Consider the following 14538-nt stretch of genomic DNA (forward strand, 5'->3'; position numbering starts at 1 on the left):
CATGACTAATATAATTCACCAAATACATTTCTTGGTACTCCAAAAGATATTGCTATCAGGTTGTAAATCACAGATGGCCTTGTACATTGTTTACTGCCTCCATTAGAGATGCACTGTTTCAGTTTCAATGACTCAATATCCTGGGCAAAAACAGACCAATGTAACTAATGCTGGGAATGTCAATACAATCAAACTAGCAAGGGCAATGATCACAAGTCAGCCAAATGTGGCTAATAGGTTAGTGTATCATTTATGTACAGTTGAAGTCGAAAGTTTACATACACTTGGGTTGGAGTCATTAAAACTCGTTTTTCAACCACTACACACATTTCTTGTTAACAAACTATAGTTTTGGCAAGTCGGTTAGGACATCTACCTGTGCATGACACAAGTAATTTTTCCAACAATTGTTTACAGACAGATTGTTTCACTTATAATTCACTGTATCACAATTCCAGTGGGTCAGAAGTTTACATACACTAAGTTGACTGTGCCTTTAAACAGCTTGGAAAATTCCAGAAAATTATGTCATGGCTTTAGAAGCTTCTGACATCATCTGAGTCAATTGGAGGTGTACCTGTGGATGTATTTCAAGGCCTACCTTCAAACCCAGTGCCTCTTTGCTTGACATCATGGGAAAATCAAAAGAAATCAGCCTCAGAAAAAAATTGAAGACGTCCACAAATCTGGTTCATCCTTTGGGAGCAATTTCCAAACGCCTGAAGGTACAACGTTCATCTGTACAAACAATAGTACGCAAGTATAAACATCATGGGACCACGCAGCCGTCCTACCGCTCAGGAAGGAGACGCGTTCTGTCTCCTAGAGATAAACGTACTTTGGTGCGAAAAGTGCAAATCAATCCCAGAACAACAGCAAAGGACCTTGTGAAGATGCTGGAGGAAACGGGTACAAAAGTATCTATATCCACAGTTAAACAAGTCCTATATCGACATAACTTGAAAGGCCGCACAGCAAGGAAGAAGCCACTGCTCCAAAACGGCCATAAAAAAGCCAAACTATGGTTTGCAACTGCACATGGGGACAAAGATCATACTTTTTGAGGAAATGTCCTCTGGTCTGATGAAACAAAAATAGTACTGTTTGGCCATGATGACCATCGTTATGTTTTTAGGAAAAAGGGGGAGGCTTGCAAGCCGAAGAACACCATCCCAACCTTGAAGCACGGGGTGGCAGCATCATGTTGTGGGTGTGCTTTGCTGCAAGAGGGACTGGTGCACTTCACAAAATAGATGGCATCATGAGGTAGGAAAATTATGTGGATATATTGAAGCAACATCTCAAGACATCAGTCAGGAAATTAAAGCTTGGTCACAAATGGGTCTTCCAAATGGACAATGACCCCAAGCATACTTCCAAAGTTGTGGCAAAACGGCTTAAGGACAACAAAGTCAAGGTATTGGAGTGGCAAATCTACCAAATACTAATTGAGTGTATGTAAACCTCTGACACACTGAGAATGTGATGAAAGCTGAGGTAAATTATTCTCTCAACTATTATTCTGACATTTCACATTCTAAAAATAAATTGTTGAACCTAATTGACCTAAGACAAGGAATTTTTACTAGGATTAAATATCAGGAATTGTGAAAAACTGAGTTTAAATGTATATGGCTAAGGTGTATGTAAACTTCTGACTTCAATGTTTGTAGGGCAGCAGCCTCTAAGGTGCAGGGTTGAGTAACTGGGTGGTAGCCGGCTAGTGATGGCTATTTGACATGATATGACATCGCATTATGGAGGATAGTGGGTTGAACACGCAGTGGCTTGGGTGGTTGATTTCCTTGATCATATTTTTGGCCTTCCTGTGACATCGGGTGATGTAGGTGTCCTGGAGGGCAGGCAGTGTCCCCGGTGATGCATTTGGCTGACCACATCACCCTCTAGAAAGCCCTGTGGTTGTGAGCGGTGCAGTTGCTGTACCAGGCGGTGGTACATCCTGACATCCTCTCAATTGTGCATCTGTAAAAGTTTGTGAGGGACTTAGGGGCCAAGTCGAATTTCTTCACTCTCCTGTGGTTGAAGAGGCTCTGTTGGTGGACCATTTCAAATTGTCAATTTTGTGTAATCCGAGGAACTTGAAGGTTCCACCTTCTCCACGGTGGTCCCGTCGATATGGTTAGGGTCATGCCAGGATCATCTCCTTCATTTTGTTGAATTTGAGGGAAAGGTTTTTTTCCTCACCCCCCCCCCCTGTAGACTGTCTCGTCATTGTTGGTAATCAGGCCTACTACTTATGTGGCCACGCAGTCATGGTTGAACAGGTGGTACAGGAAGGAGCTAAATATAGGACAAAACACAAATCATGACAAGAGAGACAACACGACATAAAGAGAGACCTAAGACAACAGCGACACATGACAACACAGCATGGTAGCAACACAACATGACAACAACATGGTAGCAACACAACATGGCAGTAGCACATGGTAGTAACACAAACAGGGTACAACCATTATTGGCCACAGACAACAGCACAAAGGGCAAGAATGTAGAGACAACAATACATCACGCAAAGCAGCCACAATTGTCAGAATGTCCATGATCGAGTCTTTGAATGAAGAGACTGAGATAAAACTGTCCAGTTTGAGTGTTTGTTGTAGCTCGTTCCAGTCGCTAGCTGCAGCGAACTGAAAAGACGAGCGACCCAGGGATGTGTGTGCTTTGAGGACCTTTAACAGAATGTGACTGGCAGAACAGGTGTTGTATGTGGAGGATGAGGGCTGCAGTAGATATCTCAGATAGGGGGAGTGAGGCCAAAGAGGGTTTTATGAATGAGCATCAACCAGTGGGTCTTGCGAGGAGTATACAGAGATGACCAGTTTACAGAAGAGTATAGAGTACAGTGATGTGTCCTATAAGGAGCATTGGTAGCAAATCTGATGACCGAATGGTAAAGAACATCTAGCAGCTCGAGAGCACCCTTACCTGCCAATCTTTAAATTATGTCTCCATAATCTTGCATGGGTAGGATGGTCTAGCATGGGTAGGATGGTCATCTGAATCATGGTTAGTTTGGCAGTTGGAGTGAAAGAGGAGCGATTACGATAGAGGAAACCAAGTCTAGATTTAACTTTAGCCTACAGCTTTGATATGTGCTGAGAGAAGGACAGTGTACTGTCTAGCCATACTCCCAAGTACCTGTATGATATGTTCAGAACAAGGTTAACCTCTTTGGGCTGCAGGGGCAGTATTGAGTAGCCTGGATAAAAGGTGCCCATTTCAAACGGCCTCGTACTCAATTCTTGCTCGTACAATATGCATATTATTATTACTATTGGATAGAAAACACTCTCTAGTTTCTAAAACCGTTTGAATTATATCTGTGAGTAAAACAGAACTCATTTTGCAGCAAACTTCCTGACAGGAAGTGGAAAATCTGAAATCGATGCACTCTTCTAGGGGCTGCCTATTAAAGTCCTTGTTATTTATTAGTTTAGATGCACTTCATACGTCTTCCACTAGATGTCGACAAGGAGTGAGAGAAGAAATGGAGTGTGTAACTTGGAAACTTGATCTGTTTCCTGTTTTCTGGAGAGCGCGAGCAGGGACCTGGATTTGACTTCTGATAAGCTGCCGTTATGGACGACTAATATCTCCGGCTTTGATTTTATTTGATACATGTGACAATATCATCGTAAAGTATGTTTTTTCAATATAGTTTAATCAGATTATTGACATTTTTTCGGGAGTTTTGCCGTGTTCCGTTCTCTTCCGTTTGTTGACATGGAGAGATTCGCGCCACTTGGCAAGTGTGCTTGCTAAATCGAGAGGGAAAAAGGCCGTTCTAAATCCAAACAACGATTGTTCCCGACAAAGGACCCCTTGTACAACAATCTGATGAAAGATCAGCAAAAGTAGGACCCATTTTATGATGCTATTTCATATATCTGTCGAACATGTTGTGCTAGTCGTTTGCGCCCAGCTTTTGGGTACTCTCTCGCTATAACTAAGCTGTATGTCGTAATGAAGTTATTTTTAGAATTCTAACACGGCGATTGCATTAAGAACTAGTGTATCTATCATTTCCTATACAACATGTATTTTTTGTTATGTTTATGAATAGTCATTTGGTCAGAATATGTGTGTCAGAAAAAGTGTCAGAAAAATATCCGGACGTTGTGGGAAAAAGATGCTACCTTAGCACAATGTATAACCACTGATTTCAGCTCTAAATATGCACATTTTCGAACAAAACATAAGTGTATGTATAACCTGATGTTATAGGACTGTCATCTGATGAAGCTTATCAAGGTTAGTCAAAAATTATATATATTTTGCTGGTTTGTCACGATCGCTAACTTTTACTACTGGGGAATGGCTTGTGTTTCTGGCTATTGTGGTAAGCTAATATAACACTATATTGTGTTTTCGCTGTAAAACACTTAAGAAATCGGAAATATTGGCTGGAATCACAAGATGCCTGTCTTTCATTTGCTGTACACCATGTATTTTTCAGAAATGTTTTATGATGAGTATTTAGGTATTTGACGTTGGTGTCTGTAATTATTATGGCTGCTTTCGGTGCAATTTCTGATTGTAGCTGCAATGTAAACTATGATTTATACCTGAAATATGCACATTTTTCGAACAAAACATAGATTTATTGAATAACATGTTATAAGACTGTCATCTGATGAAGTTGTTTGTTGGTTAGTTTGGTTGGTTCTTGGTTAGTTAGGTTGGCTTTGTGCATGCTACCTGTGCTGTGAAAAATGTCTGTCCTTTTTTGTATTTGGTGGTGAGCTAACATAAATATACGTGCTGTTTTCGCTGTAAAACATTTTAAAATCGGACATGTTGGCTGGATTCACAAGATGTGTACCTTTCATTTGCTGTATTGGACTTGTTAATGTGTGAAAGTTAAATATTTCTAAAAAATATATTTTGAATTTCGCGCTCTGCCTTTTCAGTGGAATGTGGGAGGAGTTCCGCTGGCGGAACGCCAGAGCAGTACAGGTTAAAAAAAAGTAGGGGTGTGGATCTGAAAACAAGTCCGTATTTGGTGTGACCACTATTTGCCTCATGTAGCGTCACACATCTCCTTCACATAAAGTTGATCAGGCTGTGGATTGTGGCCTGTGGAATGTTGTTCCACTCCTCTTCAAAGGCTGTGCAAAGTTGCTGGACATTGGCGGGAACTGGAACACGCTGTCGTACATGTCGATCCAGAGCATCCCAAACATGCTCAATGCGTGACATGTCTGATGAGTATGCAGGCCTGGAAGAACTGGGACATTTTCAGCTTCCAGGAATTGTGTACAGATACTTGAGACATGGTGCCGTGCATTATCATGCTGAAATATGAGGTGATGGCGGCGGATGAATAGCATGACAAAGGGCCTCATGGTCTTGTGACGGATTTCATGTTCATTCAAATTGCCATCGATAAAATGCAATTGTGTTCGATGTCCGTAGCTTATGCCTGCCCATACCATAACCCCACCGCCACCATTGGGCACTGTGTTCACAACGGTGACATCAACAAATGGCTTGCCCACACAACACCATACCATCTGCCATTTGCCATCTGCAGGTGAAAGCGAGATTCATCCATGAAGAGCACACTTCTCTAGTGTGCCAGTGTCCATTGAAAGTAAGCATTTGCCCACTAAAGTCGGTTAGGACTGCGAACTGCAGTCAGGTCAAGACACTGGTGAGGACGACGAGCACGCAGATGAGCTTCCCTGAGATGGTTTCGGATAGTTTTTTCAGAAATTCTTCGGTTGTGCAAAGCCACAGTTGCATCAGCTGTCCAGGTGGCTGGTTTCAGACAATCCCGCAGGTGAAGAAGACGGATGTGGATGTCCTGGGCTGGCGTGGTTACAAGTGGTCTGCTGTTGTGAGGCCGGTTGGACGTACTGCCAAATTCTCTAAAACGACATTGGAGTTAGTTACAGTAAAGAAATTAAATAACTATCCCACCATAACATCATGTTTACTCTTTTAATCACCCATGCATGCAACTATATTTTTGAGCAAAAGTCTTTCATTGACATTAATACAAGTCAAGTACTGTCACAATTTGTTGCCTTTAACTTGAGAATGTGCTCTGTCCTACATTGTATATAGTCAGAAAAAAATAATTCTGTTTTTTAAAAAGTAACAGCAATAGCAAAACACTTTTTCAGCACACACTATGGGGTGAGCTTTTTGGCCTCCATTGTGAATTTGAACCGTAGTTGTACAGACTGAGCCAAATCGATATGTCGAGGAGAATGTCCTTATCTAGGCAATTAACTCTTGGCCAACTGGAATCCTGCTCTATCTGCCCATAAGCTGTATGGGATTGCCTTCCACCAGGAAGACTTCTTAAGCAGATAAGTCTTCAGATCAGGACCACTGCAGAGACTGAAAGCATGTATGAGAGAGCACCACAAGGAGACTCGCTTTTACGAGAGAGAGAGCGCGAGAAAGAGAGAGAGAGGGTGTGTGTGTGGGGGAGAGAGAGTGGGGGAAAGAGTGAGAAATAGAGCAAAAAGAAAGATGAGAGAGATGAGAGACAGAATGAGTGGTAGGAAATAATGAGGGGAATATAGACAATGGAGATAGAGAAAGAGATTAGAGAGGAAGAGATTGATGAAGGAGTGAGAGAAGTGATGAGTGGAATAGGGAAAAAAGAAAGAAAGAAAAAGAAAGGAATCTTTCTCAATTAATAATTCAAATATTACATTTTTTTATTGGTTTCATACACATATTTATCAGATGTTATTGTGGGTGTAACAAAATGCTTGTGTTCCTGGTTCCAATAGTGCAGTAGTACCTAACAATACACACGAATCTCAAAGGAAAATAATGGAATTGAGAGATATATTAATATTAGGACGAGCAATGTCGGAGGAGCATTGACTAGAATACAGTACGAAATTAGTAAAACAATATGTAAACATTATTAAACTGACCAGTGATTCCATGTCTATGTACAGTTGAAGTCGGAAGTTTACATACACCTTAGCCAAATACATTTAAACTCACAATTTTCACAATTCCTGACATTTAATCCTAGTAAAAATTAAATGTCTTAGGTCAGTTAGGATCACCATTTTATTAATGTGAAATGACAGAATAATAGTAGAGAGAATTATTTACTTCAGATTTTATTTCTATCATCACATTCCCAGTTGGTCAGAAGTTTACATACACTCAATTATTATTTGGTAGCATTGCCTTTACATTGTTTAACTTGGGTCAACGTTTCGGGTAGCCTTCCACAAGCTTCCCACAATAAATTGGGTGAATTTTGGCCCATTCCTCCTGACAGAGCTGGTGTAACTGAATCAGGTTTGTAGGCCTCCTTGCTCGCACACACTTCTTCAGTTCTGCCCACAAATGTTCTATAGGATTGAGGTCAGGGCTTTGTGATGGCCACTCCGATACCTTGACTTTGTTGTACTTAAGCCGTTTGCCACAACTTTGGAAGTATGCTTGGGGTCATTGTCCATTTGGAAGACCCATTTGTGACCAAGCTTTAATTTCCTGACTGATGTCTTGAGATGTTGCGTCAATATACCCACATACTTTTCCTCCCTCATGATGCCATTTATTTTGTGAAGTGCACTAGTCCCTCCTGCAGCAAAGCACCCCCACAACATGATGCTGCCACCCCCGTGCTTCAAGGTTGGGATGGTGTTCTTTGGCTTGCAAGCCTCCCCTTTTTCCTTCAAACATAATGTTGGTCATTATGGCCGAACAGTTCTATTTTTGTTTCATCAGACCAGAGGACATTTCTCCAAAAATTCCGATCTTTGTCCCCATGTGCAGTTGCAAACCGTAGTCTGGATTTTTTATGGCGGTTTTGGAGCAGTGGCTTCTTCCTTGCTGAGTGGCCTTTCAGGTTATATTGATATAGTACTCGTTTTAATGTGGATATAGATACTTTAGTACCCGTTTCCTCCAGCATCTTCACAAGGTCCTTTGCTGTTGTACTGGGATTGATTTGCACTTTTTGCACCAAAGTACGTTCATCTCTAGGAGACAGAATGCGTCTCCTTCCTGAGCGGTATGACGGCTGCGTGGTCCCATGGTGTTTATACTTGCGTACTATTGTTTGCACAGATGAACGTGGTACCTTCAGGCGTTTGGAAATTGCTCCCGAGGATGAACTAGACTTGTTGAGGACTTGGCTGATTTCTTTTGATTTTCCCATGATATCAAGCAAAGAGGCACTGAGTTTGAAGGTAGGCCTTGAAATACATCCACAGGTACACCTCCAATTGACTCAAATTATTTCAATTAGCCTATCAGAAGCTTCTAAAGCCATGACATAATTTTCTGGAATTTTCCAAGCTGTTTAAAGGCACAGTTAACTTAGTGAATGTAAACTTCTGACCCACTGGAATTGCAATACAGTGAATTATAAGTGAAATTGTCACGTTCCTGACCTGTTTTCTGTTGTTTTGTATGTGTGTAGTCGGTCAGGGCGTGAGTTGGGGTGGGCATTCTATGTTATGTGTATCTATGTTGGTTAATGGGTTACCTGATATGGTTCTCAATTAGAGGCAGGTGGTTTACGTTTCCTCTGATTGAGAGCCATATTAAGGTAGGTTGTTTCACATTGTTTGTTGTGGGTGGTTGTCTCCTGTGTTTGTATGTTGGTACCACATGGGACTGTATCGTTCGTTCGTTTTGTAGTCTGTACCTGTTCGTGCGTTCTTCGTTGTATGTAAGTTCTCATGTCCAGGTCTGTCTACGTCGTTTTGTTATTTTGTTAATTATCAAGTGTAGTTCGTTTTTTCGTCTTGTTTAATAAATTAAATCATTATGTCATCATACCTCGCTGCACATTGGTCTTCCGATCCCTCTCTCCTCTCCTCGTCCGAGGAGGAGGAAGAGCTAGAGTTTCGTTACAGAAATAATCTGTCTGTAAACAATTGTTGGAAAAATGACTTGTGTCATGCACAAAGTAGATGTTCTAACCGACTAGCCAAAACTATAGTTTGTTAACAATATATTTGTGGCGTGGTTGAAAAACAAATTTTAATGACTCCAACCTAAGTGTATGTAATCTTCCGACTTCAACTGTACATAGGGCAGCAGCCTCTAAGGTGCAGGTTTGAGTAACTGGGTGGTAGTCGGCTAGTGACAATGACTTAGTTCAGGGCAGGGTACTGGATGGAGGCCGGCTAGTGATGGCTGTTTAACAGTCTGATGGCCTTGAAATAGAAGCTGTTTTTTCAGTATCTCTGTCCCAGCTTTGATGCACCTGTACTGACCTCGCCTTCCGGATGATTGCGGAGTGAACAGGCCGTGGCTCGGGTGGTTGATGTCTTTGATGATCATTTTGGTACTCCTGTAATATCGGGGGCTGTAGGTGACCTGGAGGGCAGGCAGTGTGATGTTTTGGGCAGACCGCACTACCCTCTGGAGAGCCCTGAGGTTGCGGGCTGTGCTGTTGCCGTACCAGGCGGTGACACAGCCTGACAGGATACTCTCAATGGTGCATCTGTAAAAGTTTGGAGGGTCTTAGGGGCCATGCCAAATTTCTTCAGCCTCCTGAAGTTGAAAAGGTGCTGTTGCACCTTCTTCACCAGACTCTCTGTTTGGGTGGACCATTTCAGATTGTCAGTTATGTTTACGCTGAGGAACTTGAAGCTTTTCACCTTCTCAGCTGCAGTCCCGTCGATGTGGATGGGGGCGTGCACCCTCAGCTGTCTCCTGAGGTACACGATCAGCTCCTTCATTTTTTTGAAGTTGAGGGATATGTTTTTTTCCTGGCACCACTCGCCAGTGCCCTCACCTCCTCCCTGTATGCTCTCTCGTCATTGTTGGTAATCAGGCCTACTACTCTTGTGTCGTCTGCCAACATGACAATAGAGTTGGAGGCGTGCGTGGCCACGCAGTCGTGGTTGAACAGGGAGTACAGGAGGGGACCGTGCATGCACCTTGTGGGGCCCCTGTTTTGAGGATCAGCATAATGGAGGTGTTATTTTCTACCTTCACCACCTGGGGGTAGCCCGTCAGGAAGTCCAGGACCCAGTTTCACAGGGCAGGGTTCAGACCCAGGGCTCCAAGCTTATTGATGTGCTTGGAGGGCACTATAATGAACAGCATTCTTACATAGGTATTCCTCTTGTCCAGATGGGATAGGGCAGTGTGCAGTGCGACGGCGATTGCATCGTCTGTGGATCTATTGGGACGGTATGCAAATTGGAGTGGGTCTAGGGTGTAATTCATTATAACTATGAGCTGCATACAGTATGAAGGGTGGAGGGTGGTTGAAAGCTGTTTACTTCAAATTGTACCATGTTGGGACACCAGAGGGGGGAGCAGGGAGACATACAAGAGTGCAGACATGCCATCTGCTTGTCTGCCTGTTTGTCTGTCTGTCTCTATTTGTTTACTCTGCATTTTCGAACAGATTTTGATGTGGATTTGAAGTGCAGATTCCAACTTGCTAGACAAGCCTCTGCTGGGGGTAATGGGCAATCCCTCAACAGTATGTTTGACTGTTGCACAAACTTTCTGGCAAAGGGAAGTTGTTTATGACTGCACATCACCTGTGAAAGGGGCTGTGTCCCAAATGGCATCCTAGGTGCTGGCACCCCATTTCCTACATAGTGCACAACTTTTGACCAGGGTGCACTATATAGGTTATATGGTGCCAAATATAGCATATAGAGTGCCATTTGGGGTACAACCAGGGATAATCATCTGTGCCCAGACCATAGTCTGTTACTGGAGTTGGACGAACTGTGCCCGATTGTACAAATCTCTCGTCCAATCAGGTAACTGTGAGTGTACATACCGTGGCTCGATATAGGGTCCATAGCGTAATAAACAGTATGTTGCTACAACAAAACAACAGTTGGGATTAGATCTAAGCCTGTTGAATCCTCCTTTTGTAACAGGTTTAATGAAATACACGCAGCTCGCTGTAATTCATTTGAAAGCACACTGCCAGATTGCATGTTGACTTTCCTTAACAGTCCTGTGCATACAATTAAATACATTAGGCTCTAATTAAAGGATGTTAACAGCTAAAGGCAGGCAGCACAGAGCAGACCTGGGTTCAAATACAAATGCTTGATTTCGCATGGCGCAATGAAGCCAATAGAATACTCACACCCACGTCCACATCATACCCATCTGCCACTCCAGGCAGACTAGATCAATAGTATTTGAACCCAGGTCTAGCACAGAGATAGGAGATAGGGACAGGGTATTTTTGTGGGCACCAGACAGGATAAACTGAATTTAAAGGGGTAATCTGGGATTTAGCTGAATTAAGGAGATGAAAACAGATAAAAACCGAATGACGCATTGCAAACTCTTCCATTAAACACAGAATGACACCCAATGTGGGTAGAAGCAGGATGGTGGACTTTGATAATGATTGGATGCTTATGAAAACCCTGGTTGAGCTGTGGTGACATCTGCTTGGAGGAGGGGTGAATGTGTGTGTTTTTGCGCAATATGCGTGCATGTGTGTTTAAAACTTAGGGGGTCATCGCATCCCACCCCCTCCTCTCCCCAGCCCCAGCAGCTGAGTCCCTCATCTCTTCCTCCCCCCAGCCTCCTGCCTGTGGATGGGAATGTGTCATGCTGCTCCAGACTCCTCTCTCCAGACTCCCCTCTCCCCTCTTCAGCTCCAGCCACTCCAGCCTCCCTCCACAATGAGCCCTGTAACCCTGCATTGTGGTGAGCAGCCAATCCTCCTCCTACTGCTTTGTCATGCTGTTTCTTTGGGAGCTTTCCCTGCGTTTCCATACAGCTGATGGCTGCCTGACCAGGGAGGATTGTGTGTATTTGAGATAGGGGGAGTATAGTATGGTGTTTGTGTGCATGCTTGCGTGTGGTTGCCAGGTGGGTCAACCCTCCATCTGCTGGGTGAAGGATCACTACTGGGGTCAGGGGCCACCGTTCCCAACAATAGCGATTAGCTACGCTGACAGCACGGTCACAACCATGCAACCCAGTCAACATGGAGCAGCCTGGAGAACCAAGCACTCCAAGCACACACACACATGCACGCAAATGCACGCATAGCACACACACACACACACACACACACACACACACACACACACACACACACACACACACACACACACACACACACACACACACACACACATAGATAGATAGATACACACAGCTGACACACAAGCAAGCACCCCCCCCCCACACACACACACACACACGCGCACACACACACACACATACACACACTCTCCCTGCCCCTCTGTACACATATTCACTCATCTCTCAATTTAGACCATGACAGATGATTGTGAAGTTTGATGGTTCACATTGGCCTGTAGAGGGGGAGTGAGGTAGGGAAATGTGAGAGACTCAGTATATGTCCCAAATGGCACCACAGTCCCCCAGAGCTGGCATATTGTCAACAAAGTAGCATGACAGAAATATTATGACAAGTTTTCAAACTTCCGGTAGTTTCTTTGGGAAGATATATAACGCGATGGTAAAATGTATGCACACATGACTGTAAGTCGCATTAGATAAAAGAGTCTGTTAAATGACATATATTATTATTATTATTGTTATTATTATCTGAACAACAGCATAAATACACCGATTTCATTTTTGCGATTGTAAAAAAACAGAATCACCACTGCTGCACATGCTGCCACTGTTTTGAACAGATTGCCAACTTAGAACAAGCAGCCAGCTCACGGTGCCAAGCACAGGGGGAACTTAAAAAGCATAGATTAGATGTGACAAGTGAAAACACATTATCTAACTGGGGATAGGTAGCATAGTGTCACAAACATGATGACCTAGCCAGTTAACGTTCATTCTGAAATCACAATATTGACGATATTAGTTCAGATAGACTTGAAATTGGCAACCAGTAGCTAGCTCGCCGTAAACTAGCTAGTTAGCTGCTTATCAAAGGTAAATGGTTAATTTTACAAAAAATCTCCCAGACTATTTCTGAATGTTTCTCAAAATTACTGTAGCTGGCTAATTATACAGAACCATTATATAAACACAGCATGTACACTTAGACAAGTATTTTAGAAAAATAACAATCTTTGCAAGTAAATGCTGCTAGGACAGTGGTTTATCATGCGAATATACACTACCGTTCAAAAGTTTGTGATCACTTAGAAATGTCCTTGTTTTTGAAAGAAAATCACATTTTTTGATCCATTAAAATCACATCAAATTGATCAGAAATACAGTGTAGACATTGTTAATGTTGTAAATGACTATTGCAGTTGGAAATGGCATATTTTTTTTCTGGAATATCTACGTAGGCGTAGAGGCCCATTATCAGCAACCATCACTCCCGTGTTCCAATGTCACGTTGTGTTAGCTAATCCAGGTGTATCATTAAAAAGGCTAGAAAACCCTTTTGCAATTATATTAGCACAGCTGAAAACTGCTGATTTTAAAGAAGCAATAAAACTGGCCTTCTTTAGACTAGTTCAGTATCTGGAGCATCAGCATTTGTGGGTTCGATTACAGGCTCAAAATGGCCAGAAACAAAGTACTTTCTTCTGAAACTCGTCAGTCTATTCTTGTTCTGAGAAAGGAAGGCTATTCCATGCGAGAAATTGCCAAGAAACTGAAGGCCTCGTACAACGCTGTGTACTACTCCATTCATAGAACAGCGCAAACTGGCTCTAACCAGAATAGAAAGAGGAGTGGGAGGCCCCGGTGCACAACTGACGCCTCACAAGTCCTCAACTGGCAGTTTTGTTAAATAGTACCCGCAAAACACCAGTCTCAACGTCAACAGTGAAGAGGCGATTCTGGGATGCTGGCCTTCTAGGCAGAGTTACAAAGAAAAAGCCATATCTCAGACTGGCCAATAAAAAGAAAAGATTAAGACGAGCAAAATAAAACAGACACTGGACAGAGGAACATTATCCACAATTTATATAATATGTAGTACATATACAGTGCCTTTGGAAATTATTCACCAAGACTCTTCCTAAAGCTGGCCACCTGGCCATACTGAGCAATCGGGGGAGAAGGGCCTTGGTCAGGGAGGTGACCAAGAACCCAATGCTCACTCTGAAAGAGCTCTAGACCTTCTCTGTGGAGATGGGAGAACCTTCCAGAAGGACGACCGTCACTGCAGCACTCCACCAAGCAGGCCTAAATGGTAGAGTGGCCAGACGGAAGCCACTCCTCAGTAAAATGCACATGACATCCCACTTGGAGTTTGCCAAAAGGCACCTAAAGACTTTTAGACCATGAGAAAAAAGATTATATGTTCTGTTGAATCCAAGATTGAACTCTTTGGCCTGAATGGCAAATGTCACGTCTGGAAGAAACCTGGCACCAACCCTACAGTGAAGCATGGGGGTGGCAGCATCATGCTGTGGGGGTGTTTTTCAGTGGCAGGGACTGGGAGACTAATCAGGAACGAGAGAAAGATGAGCGGAGCAAAGTACAGAGAGATCCTTGATGAAAACCTGCTCCAGAGTGCTCAGAACCTCAGACCGGGGTGAAGGTTCACCTAAAAACAGGACAATGACCCTAAGCACACAGCCAAGACAACACAGGAGTGGCTTCGGGACACGTCTATTAATATCCTTGAGTGGC

The sequence above is a fragment of the Salvelinus namaycush genome, chromosome 24 (genome assembly GCF_016432855.1).
Source record: "Salvelinus namaycush isolate Seneca chromosome 24, SaNama_1.0, whole genome shotgun sequence".
Classification (NCBI taxonomy): domain Eukaryota; kingdom Metazoa; phylum Chordata; class Actinopteri; order Salmoniformes; family Salmonidae; genus Salvelinus; species Salvelinus namaycush.